A 13,347-nucleotide genomic window follows, 5' to 3' on the forward strand; every position below is an offset into this window, starting at 1 on the left:
TTGTTCTGTGTCCTGTTTGTGTCTCCTCTCAATTGCTCTGTTTTTTGCAGTTCGGAGTGTTGCTGGGTCAGGTTTGGTTTTGCAATTGGATTGCATTGATATGGTGTTTGTTGGATTGATTAAAAAATATTAATAAAAAATAAATAAATAAAAAAAATAAAAAAATCGATAAAAAAAAAAAGAGAATTGATTCTAAATCGCACAGTGTGAGAATCGTGATGCGTATTCGAAATTGATTTTTTCCCACACCCCTAGTAGTTAAGCTACGTAGCTTAGGTACATCACTACGAATATCTACATATATGGTAACGTTCTGCCAGTTAAGCTTTGCGCAAATCTGCCATTGTAGTCCAATGTTGTTTTTCATCTCTATCGTCTTGTTCTCTGCATTTCTAGAACATTACATCATTTTAACTGTCAAGTTATGTTTGTTTATTTTTGTTCTTCCCTAACTTGAAAAGGGTTTTGACATTTTGACCAGGGGTTACACTGGGACTTCACTCTTTGTTTTAATCCAATGATGAGACAAATCTTTGTTTCTCCTTTTATTTTTGGACTTGATTGTCTCTTTTTTTCATTAAATTAAATATTTATAAGGTGAAAAACCTTTGGAAAAGGTGGACAAATAAAAAAGCAATTAGGGACCAATATATACAAATTACAATAAACCATTTTTTAAAGTAAAAGTGTTTCCAAAAGTACATATAGCGACCCTTAACAGCTTAGATTTGGCATTTAAACATTTAACAACCAACCACTTGGCAATTAAAATAAATTCAAATTATCAATTTCAAACATCAGAATAATATAAAGTCATCTCACTGTCAGCCACCCTGGTCTCTGTAAACAGTTGTCACTACAGTATTTGGTAAATTCTCCTCGAGCAGTGTTTGTTGGCCTGAAGTTTGAGCTGAAGCTGCAGACTTAAAAGGAGTGGATTCGATTGCTTCAGGTGAGAGCCTTCCTGATTACTGATGGTCTTCAGCTGTTGGGAAATTGTGTCTGTAATTCCAGTTGTGTCATCTGGGGGAAATGGGAGCCAAACTCAAATTTGGACCTGAGGCCTTCCGTGTGGGTGAAGGCTTTGGCCTTGTGTAGAGTTTGCCCAAACATTAACTGACACTGTATCTGTCAGTAGACTCGTTACGGAAGCGCTAAAAACTACAACATGGCTGACAGAGAGAAGACACAGTCAAAGTGAAGGCCCACAGAACGGCACATCTAAACATACAGTCAGAAAGTGGCTTGAATGGTCTGTAAATAAATATATGCAAACTGTTGATCAAAGAAACATCATTAAATGTTAACGTAGGAGGTATTTGAAATCAAATCAAATCAAATCAAATCAACTTTATTTATAAAGCACATTTAAAATTTACCACAGGGGTAGCCAAAGTGCTGTACAATGGACAGGCCAAAATATAATATGGAGACCGAGCAAACAACACAACACAAACAGAACATGATAAAAAATAAATAAATAAAACATAAAAACAGGTTCACAGCAGGTGTATAATGGGGCGTGATGGATATCACTTAGTGTAAAAAGCCAAGGAATAAAAGTATGTTTTTAAGAGATATTTAAAAACAGGAAGAGAGGAGGCTTGTCTAACACTCAGAGGTAGGTTGTTCCTGAGCTTGGGAGCAGCAGCAGCGAAAGCTGTGTCACCTCTAAGCTTCAGCCTTGTGTCAGGGACCGTCAGTAGCAGCTGATCGGCTGATCTTAGGGATCGAGTGGGGCAGTAAGGCTGAAGGAGGTCGGAGAGATATGTTGGCGCGAGGTTGTTTAGACATTTAAAAACAAATAGAAGGAGTTTAAAATTGATTCGATAACACACAGGGAGCCAGTGAAGGGACGCTTATATAGGGGTGATGTGCTCACGTCTGCGGGTCTGTGTTAGCAGACAAGCAGCAGAGTTCTGCACGAGCTGCAGGCGGGCGAGGGAGGCCTGGCTAATGCCAACATACAGGGCATGAATGTAGAAAAACATATGACCCTTTAAAATCTTATGTCTTTTAGGCGGTCTCTTTTCTGCCATGCAATTTCTGTTTTTTAAGACATATTGCTTTTGGTTTTCTGTCTTGACACTTTGATGTTTTCCTCGGTCTACCAGTATGCTTGCCTTTTACAACATTCTTACGATGTCTGTACATGGTCCAGATGTTATACACAACTGACTGTGAACATTTAACATCTTTTGCAACATTGCGTGATTATTTCTCTTCTTGACAATGTTTGATGAGTCTCCCCTGTTTTGCGATGCCATTCTTCCCTGTTGGAGCCATGATTGTTGTCAATCAACCCGGTGCTACATCTGTGCTACAGCTCTCCGAGGTTGTAACACAAATGAAGATATTTAATCTGATGCAGATGTTGGCTTTGTAAATGAAAATATACAGGGTGATTCCCTCTGCTTGATCTATAAATTAAACTGTTTTACCACCATTTATATTCTAGATTTCTCTTATCCATCCATCCATCCATTTTCTACCGCTTATTCCCTTTCGGGGTCGCGGGGAGCGCCGGCGCCTATCTCAGCTACAATCGGGCGGAAGGCGGGGTACACCCTGGACAAGTCGCCAGCTCATCGCAGGGCCAACACAGATAGACAGACAACATTCACACTCACATTCACACACTAGGGCCAATTTAGTGTTGCCAATCAACCTATCCCCAGGTGCATGTCTTTGGAAGTGGGAGGAAGCCGGAGTACCCGGAGGGAACCCACGCATTCACGGGGAGAACATGCAAACTCCACACAGAAAGATCCCGAGCCTGGATTTGAACCCAGGACTGCAGGACCTTAGTATTGTGAGGCAGACGCACTAACCCCTCTGCCACCGTGAAGCCCAGATTTCTCTTAGTGATTCTTAAAAAAAAAGTTGCCATTTGAAATGAATGTTTGGTGTAATGTTTGTAATCTGCTTCTTTTTTCTTCAAAATTCAACAATTGAGTGCACATATTCCAAGTTTAGTAATTCCATATTTTTCGTTATAGTAGGTTAAAATTGTAAATGTGTAGCACTAACACACACACAAGCAAAGCTGATGGGCAAATGTTGCAAGAAGTTTTAGACATATGAATTATATTTATATAGCGCATTTCTCTAGTGACTCAAAGCGCTTTACATAGTGAAACCCAATATCTAAGTTACATTTAAACCAGTGTGGGTGGCACTGGGAGCAGGTGGGTAAAGTGTCTTGCCCAAGGACACAACGGCAGTGACTAGGATGGCGGAAGCGGGAATTGAACCTGCAACCCTCAAGTTGCTGGCACGGTTGGTAGAGTTACCAACCGAGCTATACCGCTCGGTTGGTAGAGTGTATGTATATATATGTGTCACCTTACACATCACTGTCATGAAGAATACAACAACGTCACAGCTTCCTTTAAAACATTGACTGCGGGACACCCAATAATTACAGAGCATGCATAGCATTGTAAGCTTTCATCAAACTTAGCACCGTAAACACTGACCATTCATGTATAGAATGTGCACATCCCTTGGTTCAAAGTTATGCTATACCGCGGCAATCTGACAATATAAGGTGAATGAAAACTCCTACGGATCATACACCTGCCGCCTCTCTTCCCACTGTGCGTTCCTCTCCGGCTAGGGTCGCGCCGCTACGCGGCTGAAACTGCTCTGCAGTCACCACACCTGACGCTGATGAAAGACCTGCCGTCATAAATCAGCACGTCTTGCGTTCTAGTGTCAGACCGCAGCTACTTGTACACGTACAGTAAGCCTCATACGTCTCCAGCTTTCCTTGCTTATGTGCTTCCTCATTCTGTGTAATTTTCTACTGTTTCATTTTGAGTCGTCAACCAGCAACCCGCCATCCTCCCCTGGTTTTGAGCTGTGTGTCTCGTCTCCCCGGATCCCCTTTGGACTCTCTGCTGCCTTCCTGGATCTCGACCTCACGCCTGCCTTTTGACCACAATGCCTTTCTCCAGCCCTTGACCTCCTGCCTGTCTCTGGACCTTCGAACCTACCTTGCTCTATCTGGACTTCCGCCTCGATCTCAACACGTACATTCAACACAACCTGGTAACACCCTTCAGATACTTACTACACATGGTCCCGTCTTATTCCTTTGGATTAAGTACACACTTCACGTACATCTGTTTGTTTCAATAAAAACTCTGCAGGCTCATGACGTCACTGCCTCTGTGCCGTCTCCTTCTCCCACTGTACCGTTACAGAAAACTGTCTTGAACAAAAATAAGGTGATACTCGTACTAAGTTGTTGAATGAATAATAAACCCTGAAGATTTGGTCAAATTTACAAATAATTTATCAGAGGCATTGCGTCAAGATTGCAGCATGTTTTTCCGGCTTCCCACTCAGTGCGTGCTGTCATTCCCTTACCTGTCAGTGGAAGAGTGAAAAAATATAGCTGAGTTTAGGCAAAAAGAAAACCACTGGGTAAAAAATCCCAATGTTAAAATGTTGCCTGAGGTGCACTGTGCCACATGGGCTATCTGATATAATGGCACATTAAATATGAATTTGTCAAGTAATCACCAGAATAACCATCTGCAATTTAAGGAGAGAGGAAACGCACGGGGGAACATAATAGAAGCTGACCCTGATCTCAAAAGGTTCAATTGTTGTCCTGAGTCTGCTAAAAGGTCATGGGATAGATCCACCACGACCTCCTGAGGGGCTCGTATGTTGCCGCTGCTTTGTTTCCCTTTGCGTGATTGAGGAATGCATGACTCATCTGGGAATCCATTGCAGCGCAATACATTACATACCCTGGAGATTGAGCCACAAATGTTTTCAGCATGAAATTATATGACCTGCTGTTCAAATTGCAATTTATCGTTTGAGTATCGACATCAAAATGTACGAGTGCACCACAATACTAGAGGCAAATTAACTCACGTTGAGTGCACAAATGAGCGGATAGAAACGCAAGTTTGATGTTTTCTGAGCACGTAAATGTGTGCTGAACTTTAAAAAGTATGTACATGTCTCTCATTTGCTGCAGCAACCTGGCAGGAGGTGTACTGCCTCGCCATTTTCCGGTATTTGCACGGCGTCATGCACGTAACCAGACACGCTCTAGGTGTAAGCTGCAACGTGACAATACATAATTTATTACATACATACACAAGCGTTACAGTTTCAAACAACTTACTGAATGTAATTATTAATCTACAATGTTTTATTTTAATATTTAGAGACCTAATATTCTAAAGTTTATCTATTGCCTTTCAAGTCACATTTGTACATGATAGAACTAAGCATGCGTTCTGGTCCTAACCCAATATAAGCAAGCAATCAAAGATTATAAGAATATCTCTAAAAAACAGGAGTCGAACATAACGTTCACAAAACAAGGGAAGATCAATGCAGGTCCAAGATTTAGCAGTAAGATGGCAGCAGTGCAGCAGTACATGCAAAATCTTCATTTAAATAGAGCGGTAGCTGTCACCTTTATGTGGTGGCCCTTGGGTAATGTTAATGGCAGCGGTGAAGCCAGGACAGACCTAGCAGGCCGATGGTCAATAAAACTTGCTCAAGAATAACGCAGAAAGCCTTGAAACAGACGGACCATCAGAAATTCTTAGACCAAGACTTCTGAATATGCCAACATTAGAACACTTAATGATGGTTCAATGAAGGGACTGACTGAAAAAATAGATACATTTCACATATTATTTGTGCTCGCTTAAGTGTAGAAATATGAGGAAATACCTACAAAAGTATGCTTCATTCAGTAACTGTGTAACAAAAGACGTCAGTTATACTAATACATAGCATTGAATAAGGAGAACATTCAAAATATTTATTTATTAAAAACCCTGTCAACAATACTTATTTCATGTCCCGTAGCCTGTATAATAACCAAGCCGTAGCAACATAGTTATTGTAAGAGCGAACAATGAGGAACTCTTTTACGAGCGTAATAACACATTGTGGACCATGATGGATATTAAAATGCTACTTATTCGATGAGCTGGTCGCGTTAGTCGTCCTGGGACAATTTTCTATGGTTTATTGGGGTGTGTATGCCATTTATGTCGAAAGAGCTTATCTCCAAATACCATATTTGCAGCTTTGTGTCACACCGACCTTACTCTCTCGGCTTCCGTCTGCTCTAACGTTTCACCCTCTTCTTTGTGCTCGCTTTTGTAAGCAGCAGTTCATTATCCGTACATTCAGCTTCAAAAAGATAAGGTTGTGAATCCTCGTTCTTCCAAAAACAGTCATCGTAATTGTCTTTTGCCAGATCAGACATGATTAGAACACAATCACATTTGTTTCTGGAAGCAGGAACACATTTGTTGCTAGAAGTCGAAAGTGCGCTGCTATTGAAACAGAAAACAATGCGCAGAAGAAGTAAGTTCCGACAATGATTAAAATCTGTTAAATATTGCACATATTACATACTGTTATAAACGTGTCTGTTACTCCATTATGTATAGACTTGCAGTGTGTATACAAAATGTTGATAGGTTTTGAAGTTGTTTTAGAGGGCTTTGAAGTCAACAACGGTGACTACAATTAGCCGCATTTTCCAAGCGTTTTTTTTAATCACCTTTGAAATCCTAAAAAAAAAAAAAAAAAGACATATGTGTTCTTGTTTCTCATAATGATCATTAACAATAGGAAACAATCCAAAATAAGTGCAGTTTCCCTTTAAGAGAAGGAACAATTGGAAGACACAATGCATAGCATGCAGTGACAGTGACATCTTCTAAACTTTCATGTTGGCTCTAAATCCGTCGAAGACATTATGGGCAAGTGTGGGTTTAGAGATAGGAATGAGGAATGAGAACAATCTAATTCCTCATTGACTTCTGTCTTCAATCAATCAATCAATCGATGTTTATTTATATAGCCCTAAATCACAAGTGTCTCAAAGAGCTGCACAAACCACAATGACATCCTCGGTACAGAGCCCACATAAGGGCAAGGAAAAACTCACACCCAATGGGACGTCAGTGACAGTGACAATGATGACTATGAGAAACCTTGGAGAGGACCGCATATGTGGGCCGAAAGCAATGGATGTCGAGCGGGTCTAACATGATATTGTGAAAGTCCAGTAAATCGTGGATCCAACATAACGGGTTGGAAACAACTTTTCAGTATTCAACACATAATTAATCCATCAATAAACCCATCACTACACTTGGTACATATGCAAGAACAGGATTAACCAATAAAACCTTAATCCAAACCTTCTCGCAAGAAATCTATAACTAACTTATTATTGGAACAAGACCACTGACTAGTTAAAGACAAAATGAAAATACATTTTCCAGAAAGGAAATGAAGGTTGACAGAAGAAGACTAAAAACACAAAACTTGGAAAGCATAAGGACAACAATTAGGGAGAAACTGGCTGAAGAGATAGAAAACAGTGAAAATCAGTGAGCATTGGAGTAACTTCAGAAAATGTGTTTGGTAAATTACCAATGGACACAGTACAGTACCAAATTTACCCAAGAACCTAAATGCCTTCTAGCCCCTCCTAAAAAAAAGGGGAATTTTTAAATATCTCAGAGTGTGTATATACCCTATAGTACCATTCTAAGGCCAGTACTACTGTATAGGAGTGAGACATGGGTGCTGACAAAGACACTAAAATCAAAACCCCACGCTACAGCTATGTGGATGACACCAGACAGAATTAGCAACCAAAACAATAGACACACTCTTGCAAAAGAACCAATGCTGTCCATCATTGAGAGAAACCAATTAAGAAGGTAAGGACACGTACTGAGGAGGCCAAACACCAAAAGGACGTACAACTGGAAGCCAAAAAAGTAATGGCTCTTGTTTGGACCAGGAGAAGATTGGGATGACCAAATCAAAGAAATGACTCAATGGAAAAAGAATAACTTTGACAAAGAGAAGATAATACCCCTTGACAGAACTGAATGGAGCAGGCTGGTTCAGCAAAATTGTACTTACAGACCTACTGGCCTATAGGCATCTGGGTGAGAAGGTCTGCACCACTTTTGCACTTGTTATCAATTGTGCAGTCTTAGTAGATCACCTTGGGCAAGACACTTTACCCACTACCAATATTCATCCATCCATCCATCCATCCATTTTCTACCGCTTATTCCCTTTGGGGTTGCGGGGGGCGCTGGTGCCTATCTCATCTACAATCGGGCGGAAGGCGAGGTACACCCTAGACAAGTCGCCACCTCATCGCAGCCACTACCAAAATACATAGTTTTATAGTATGTACACACTATTAAGCACATAATTTTTTGGATCTTTGTATATCAGACCCATAATGTCAGGGTTTAAACAAATGCAATAACAGTTTTTTTTCCAATATTGTGTACAGCCAATAGGCAAATGAAACACATTGCAGTCCACTGCATGTATTGTTAGTAATATCTCTCAACCAGTGCCAAAGCATCAAAATGAAAACTGTCAATGTAAAGGCAACATTTTTTATGACAGTTTTTAATTGTTTTTTTATATATACAGCAGATGTACCTACTTTTGCAAATTGTGTGTATATACAGAGAGAATCAAATGCAAATGCAATATTAAACCTACCTAAAAAAAAAGGTATTTTGGGGTTGTGCTATATTGTCATGGTGATGACATACTGTTGACTTTGCAAGCAGTGTATTTATTAGTACATAAGTCTTGCTCAACTATACTGCATAGATGATAACAAAGAATAAAATACAACAACATAGTAGTGTGGTTAAGTGGAGAATATTGCGTGAAGCTAGTTTTTCCTTACTTTATCTTTCTTCCTTTGATCCCTGTGTGCTACTAAATGAAAGTCTCTCTGCAGGCTTCAGAGATATCCCAGTGAAGTAATTAAGTAAAAAGACAGGAAATTATTTTCCGGCATGTTCACTTCATAATTGCTGTCAATCGTGCTCATGGACAGATGCTCTGATCTTGATGAGAATGACATCAGGATGATGGTGTGTGAAATTAGACGGCATCAAAGAAAATCATTTATCATTTCCTGTCTTTTGTTACAGCAAAGTAAGTTTTTTAGGAGTAAAACAACCCCAGTCTTTTTAATCACTCACATTTCTGTATGTTATCAGTAATTGTCGAGATATTGAATGAGCCTGCTCCATTCTTCCATTGCAAGCAGTTTGCTCAATGCACATTTTGAGCCCAGGATTGAATTTTACATTATAAAATTACTTGATTTTATATTTAATAAAACATTGATTCAGTCACCACTAGCAAGATCCGCATTTTGTATAGATGTAATTGTATTTATATAGCGCCTTTTCTCGAGTGACTTAAACTTTATATTGAGAAACCCATTACTCTCATTATAACCACACCAGTGTGGGTGGCACTGGAAGAAATGTGGGTGAGGTGTCACACCTGCAGTGTCCAAGATGGCGAAAGATGGATTCGAACCAGGAACCCCTAAGTTGCTGTTCGGCCACTCTACCATTTGACCCACACCGCCCGTGTAGTTCCGCCATACTGTGTCGTGTTGTTTTGCAGCCATTATGCTCCTATTCGGAGCGGCATGGCTCGGTTGGTAGAGTGGCCGTGCCAGCAACTTGAGGGTTGCAGGTTCGATTCCCGCTTGTGCCATCCTAGTTACTGCCGTTGTGTACTTGGGCAAGACACTTTACCCACCTGCTCCCAGTGCCACCCACACTGGTTTAAATGTAACTTAGATATTGGGTGTCACTATGTAAAAGCGCTTTGAGTCACTTGAGAAAAGCGCTATATAAATATAATTCACTTCACTTCACTTATTCGAAATTCACTCATTAGTTGTCGAAAACAGTTCAAATGTAAGCCGTTTTGTCCTACATAACACAAGATTTCACAATCAGTACTCTGGCTTTGTACCCCCCCCCCCCCCCCCCCCCCGCCCGCCCCCGCCCCGCCCATTCTGTTCCCACTAAACCACCATGTGCAAGTGTTCACCTGCAAGTGACCTCTATGTGATTGATACCTCTGTTCCATTCCAGATGTACATCTGCCTCTCTGGAGGTTCTTTAAAATGTCTTAAACTTGATCTACCATCCACAGTAAGCCAGCATACGGCAACAAAAAAATGCATGTGGTGGAATACAATTATGCTTCTCTTGTCGGTAATACATAGACGTTCCCACCCCGCCTAATAATTTAGATCCACACAAAAAAATAAAAAAACATAAACCAAGGATGATGACATGTTCATCTTTATACTGCCAGGCTAAAGGGGTCTGAGGTCTAATTAGTATTCATCAAACTGCATCTGTTTTAATCTGTTAAAAAATTAATGACTTCTTTTTTGGTTACCGTTTTTGACGGATTATAAAGCGCACCAGTAGATAAGCCGCATCAACTACATTTTAGAGGAAAACATGTTTTCTATGTATTAGCCGCACCGAACTACGAGCCACATATATATGCGTTTGTGAAATTGGTTATTTATGAAAGACAATTTTGTAAATGTTTATCTACACACCCTAATTGTTTCCAAACTGTGCCAGTAACAATGCAATAACATGGCTGATCAAACAAAACAGAAAAGTAATTGTCATGGACCAACAAGCTGCGGAAGCTAGCTTTCCAATCAGCTAAACAGACTCAATAACTCTAAAGTGACATTTTGGTGAATTCAGTGAGTAATTTGTAAAAATTAAACAAAACAAAAATTAAACCATTGTAAGTTAATAATACAAACACAGACACTTATAAACATGTTAGCATATTAGCTAATGCTAACAACGCAAGCTTAATTACATTACGATAGCACGTAAAAAATAAGCATGAAAACACTCCTATTAAACATGTAATGGTTTAGTAAGTATGACTTACATGAATGACTAGAAGACAGAATGGCACTTGTACTTCCGGGTCAAGGTAATAAACAGAAGGACATACGGTAGAATGTAAACCTGCAGTGAGTAAACTTTTCCAAAAGGTGGCTCTATTAGACAAACAATAAAACACATTTTCAGTGTCTCTGCCGGTGTTTTATCAAAACTATTTGTTGAATACAAAGCATTAAGGTCGTTAGAGAAAAAACATCAATAAAATAGCCACACCGTTCTATAAGGCGCTAGGTCCAAAGCCTAACAAAAAAGTAGCATCTTAAAGTCCGTAAAATATGGTATATATCAACATTTTAATCAGCCACAGTATATTTTTGGGTGGGATCCAAAAACGAATTAATGAGATTAATTACTTTTGTAAATAATTAATCGCTCTTTTTTTATTGCTTACAGCACTATGACAACAAAATGTGTTCCCAAAGTCTGTTCATGACCAAAGCTATCATTTCACTCACATGTTTTCTTCACTTATGAGGGATGAAACCCTCAAACCGTCGGTTTAGAAGTTGCAGGTGTTCATGAAGTCATAATCATGTCTCCTCTGACCCACCTTACCTGGCCAAACATTCAGAATGTGGAATATGCATGACAGTGCTACGAAGCTTGATAACGTTATTAGTTTATAACTTTATCAAGACTTGAGGCTCTCCTCAGAATAGTCAACGAATGCTGACATTATTTCAGACCCAACTGGTTGGTCAGTGGACAGGGATATTATTGGCTCTGGCCTGTTATTGTCTATACACTTTTATCCCCAAACATGTCTTGCTCTTGAGCTACTCTAACACATAAATATCCTGCTCAGAACTGTTATCCATGCAGCTTTGTAGCAATTATTGCATATTTCACATCTTCCATGTTTGGCCTGGTTACGACGGAAAACAAAGAAGAGACAAAGAGATCCCAAATAACTTAAATTCAAATTGTAGTACAGTTTTCTTTTAAATTTTTTGTTTGTTTATCTGCGGGCACAAATTTATGTCAAACTACTTCCGAATAAACTCGCCGCATCAATTGGCTTTGCAATAATAAGGTTTATACACTTGTTATGCATCTTCTTCATATGTTATTTAATTATATATATATATATATATATATATATATATATATATATATATATATATATATATATAGATATAGATATATATATATGTCTTGATTGGATTATCCAGAGAATAGTGCTCGATACCGCGGTAGAGTGCAATATGTAGGTGTGGGAAAAAATCACAAGACTACTTCATCTCTACGGATCTGTTTCATGAGGGGTTCCCTCAATCATCAGGAGATTTTAATGGAAGCATTCACATACAATGGTTTGTATAGAGCACAGAGTGGGTGGGTACAGGCAGGCGTAGGGTGTGGTGATTGGCTCATGTGTTACCTATGTGAATGCTTCCATTAAAATCTCCTGATGATTGAGGGAACCCCTCATGAAACAGATCTATAGAGATGAAGTAGTCTTGTGATTTTTTCCCACACCTATATATATATATATATATATATATATATATATATATATATATATATATATATATATATATATATATATATATATATATATATATATATATATATATATATATATATATATATGTATATATAAATGAGACAAACAAAATGGTCTGTCTTTTTTTTTTCCTTTAAAAACTGACTTATGAAATAGCAGGCTGTTTTTTGTGTGTGGTTTTAGGTCAAAAAACAAATTGACATATGACACATGGTTTAAGTAGCTTTAGCCATTCTAAATTTTGATTTTTTTTTTTTTTTTTTACACTTATACTTGTTTTATTTTGTTGAGGGGTGGGGGTATCAATCTAAATATCGATACCAAAGTGGAAATTGGTATTGAATCGATACTAGTGCTATTTTAGTTGCAGTGTGTCTTCAATACCTTCAGCAATTTACTCAATGTTCCTGTGACTAATAAATAAAGTGACTGCAGCGTCAGTCTGTCGGTGCAAACAAAACACCTCTTAATCTCTCTGTTGCCCATTAAGGTACGCTTTGCCTTCCCTTCCCTGCTCTACTGACGTTATTTTTCCACAAATATCTGCGTGGATTGGTAGTTATTTTATTGTTGTTTTTTTGTTAGTTTTTTTTATAGTTCTTTTTAATTTTATTTTGGTATAGTGCCTTTTTACCCCCAAAACACTTGTGATTTAGATAAGGGACTTATCTATTAATTTTTAAATTTTCTGAGATTATATTAGTTATAAAAAACATTTTTAGCATAACCTATTTTTGTCACGCTTTCGGCGTACTTGCTGCGCGGAGTTGCCACTTCCTGGATGCACAATGACCAGTCAGGAGGAATGCAGGTAAGAAACTGATTTTAATATAATAAAACAAAAGAACACTGATACAAGAGGACAAAATAAAGTGCGTGCCTACGCACGGAAGCTGACGCTAAACTTAGCAGGAGCCAAAAGTACAAAAATGTGACGTGCCGACCGCACGCAAAGCTAAGGCGGAACTTAGCACATGGAAAACATAAGACTGAATACATACGTAACTTGTTGCAAAAGCAAACAATGGACCGAGCACGAAC

General features: G+C 38.9%; 1 protein-coding gene across 3 annotated transcripts in view; it reads right to left on the reverse strand.

The window, feature by feature from the left end:
* Positions 1–13,347, reverse strand: part of LOC133554450 (metabotropic glutamate receptor 4-like) — a 478,293-nt gene that overhangs the window by 96,736 nt on the left and 368,210 nt on the right. The window contains exon 1 of one of the 3 annotated variants that reach the window (XM_061903244.1): positions 823–901. The exons of the other annotated variants lie outside the window; for them this stretch is intronic. The gene's annotated coding sequence lies outside the window, so the exon portion shown is untranslated. Of the gene's footprint in view, positions 1–822; positions 902–13,347 lie in introns of those variants that run through there. 3 annotated transcript variants of the gene reach the window in all.

Source organism: Nerophis ophidion, linkage group LG06 (assembly GCF_033978795.1).
Source record: "Nerophis ophidion isolate RoL-2023_Sa linkage group LG06, RoL_Noph_v1.0, whole genome shotgun sequence".
Taxonomy (NCBI): Eukaryota; Metazoa; Chordata; class Actinopteri; order Syngnathiformes; family Syngnathidae; genus Nerophis; species Nerophis ophidion.